The sequence below is a fragment of the Sycon ciliatum genome, chromosome 13 (assembly GCF_964019385.1).
Source record: "Sycon ciliatum chromosome 13, ocSycCili1.1, whole genome shotgun sequence".
Taxonomy (NCBI): Eukaryota; Metazoa; Porifera; class Calcarea; order Leucosolenida; family Sycettidae; genus Sycon; species Sycon ciliatum.
Genome location: NC_088655.1, coordinates 17,063,216 through 17,065,616, shown reverse-complemented (window position 1 = coordinate 17,065,616; position 2,401 = coordinate 17,063,216).

The following is a 2,401-nucleotide window of genomic DNA, read 5'->3' as shown; positions in this document are numbered from 1 at the left end:
GTAGTAGTAGTAGTAGTAGTAGTAGTAGTAGTAGTAGTAGTAGTAGTAGTAGTAGTAGTAGTAGTAGTAGTAGTAGTAGTAGTAGTAGTAGTAGTAGTAGTAGTAGTAGTAGTAGTAGTAGTAGTAGTAGTAGTAGTAGTAGTAGTAGTAGTAGTAGTAGTAGTAGTAGTAGTAGTAGTAGTAGTAGTAGTAGTAGTAGTAGTAGTAGTAGTAGTAGTAGTAGTAGTAGTAGTAGTAGTAGTAGTAGTAGTAGTAGTAGTAGTAGTAGTAGTAGTAGTAGTAGTAGTAGTAGTAGTAGTAGTAGTAGTAGTAGTAGTAGTAGTAGTAGTAGTAGTAGTAGTAGTAGTAGTAGTAGTAGTAGTAGTAGTAGTAGTAGTAGTAGTAGTAGTAGTAGTAGTAGTAGTAGTAGTAGTAGTAGTAGTAGTAGTAGTAGTAGTAGTAGTAGTAGTAGTAGTAGTAGTAGTAGTAGTAGTAGTAGTAGTAGTAGTAGTAGTAGTAGTAGTAGTAGTAGTAGTAGTAGTAGTAGTAGTAGTAGTAGTAGTAGTAGTAGTAGTAGTAGTAGTAGTAGTAGTAGTAGTAGTAGTAGTAGTAGTAGTAGTAGTAGTAGTAGTAGTAGTAGTAGTAGTAGTAGTAGTAGTAGTAGTAGTAGTAGTAGTAGTAGTAGTAGTAGTAGTAGTAGTAGTAGTAGTAGTAGTAGTAGTAGTAGTAGTAGTAGTAGTAGTAGTAGTAGTAGTAGTAGTAGTAGTAGTAGTAGTAGTAGTAGTAGTAGTAGTAGTAGTAGTAGTAGTAGTAGTAGTAGTAGTAGTAGTAGTAGTAGTAGTAGTAGTAGTAGTAGTAGTAGTAGTAGTAGTAGTAGTAGTAGTAGTAGTAGTAGTAGTAGTAGTAGTAGTAGTAGTAGTAGTAGTAGTAGTAGTAGTAGTAGTAGTAGTAGTAGTAGTAGTAGTAGTAGTCACATCCTTTATTGCTGAACCCACAAATAATTGTGATACAAATTGTAAACCATCCGAGGAAGAAGAGAAAGCCATTAAAAATAAAAAATAAAACAAAAAAGGTTATTGTACCATGCCAAACGGCTATTATTAAGTCATGTACCAATTGTAATACATGACGTAGTATAGTAGTCAAGCACCTACAAAATACTTTGCAGGATAATATTTAAATTGCCTAGCATGCCTACAAATCCGCAGAGCATGCCAATGTTAGTAGTAGTAGTAGTAGTAGTAGTAGTAGTAGTAGTAGTAGTAGTAGTAGTAGTAGTAGTAGTAGTAGTAGTAGTAGTAGTAGTAGTAGTAGTAGTAGTAGTAGTAGTAGTAGTAGTAGTAGTAGTAGTAGTAGTAGTAGTAGTAGTAGTAGTAGTAGTAGTAGTAGTAGTAGTAGTAGTAGTAGTAGTAGTAGTAGTAGTAGTAGTAGTAGTAGTAGTAGTAGTAGTAGTAGTAGTAGTAGTAGTAGTAGTAGTAGTAGTAGTAGTAGTAGTAGTAGTAGTAGTAGTAGTAGTAGTAGTAGTAGTAGTAGTAGTAGTAGTAGTAGTAGTAGTAGTAGTAGTAGTAGTAGTAGTAGTAGTAGTAGTAGTAGTAGTAGTAGTAGTAGTAGTAGTAGTAGTAGTAGTAGTAGTAGTAGTAGTAGTAGTAGTAGTAGTAGTAGTAGTAGTAGTAGTAGTAGTAGTAGTAGTAGTAGTAGTAGTAGTAGTAGTAGTAGTAGTAGTAGTAGTAGTAGTAGTAGTAGTAGTAGTAGTAGTAGTAGTAGTAGTAGTAGTAGTAGTAGTAGTAGTAGTAGTAGTAGTAGTAGTAGTAGTAGTAGTAGTAGTAGTAGTAGTAGTAGTAGTAGTAGTAGTAGTAGTAGTAGTAGTAGTAGTAGTAGTAGTAGTAGTAGTAGTAGTAGTAGTAGTAGTAGTAGTAGTAGTAGTAGTAGTAGTAGTAGTAGTAGTAGTAGTAGTAGTAGTAGTAGTAGTAGTAGTAGTAGTAGTAGTAGTAGTAGTAGTAGTAGTAGTAGTAGTAGTAGTAGTAGTAGTAGTAGTAGTAGTAGTAGTAGTAGTAGTAGTAGTAGTAGTAGTAGTAGTAGTAGTAGTAGTAGTAGTAGTAGTAGTAGTAGTAGTAGTAGTAGTAGTAGTAGTAGTAGTAGTAGTAGTAGTAGTAGTAGTAGTAGTAGTAGTAGTAGTAGTAGTAGTAGTAGTAGTAGTAGTAGTAGTAGTAGTAGTAGTAGTAGTAGTAGTAGTAGTAGTAGTAGTAGTAGTAGTAGTAGTAGTAGTAGTAGTAGTAGTAGTAGTAGTAGTAGTAGTAGTAGTAGTAGTAGTAGTAGTAGTAGTAGTAGTAGTAGTAGTAGTAGTAGTAGTAGTAGTAGTAGTAGTAGTAGTAGTAGTAGTAGTAGTAGTAGTAGTAGTAGTAGTAGTAGTAGTAGTAGTAGT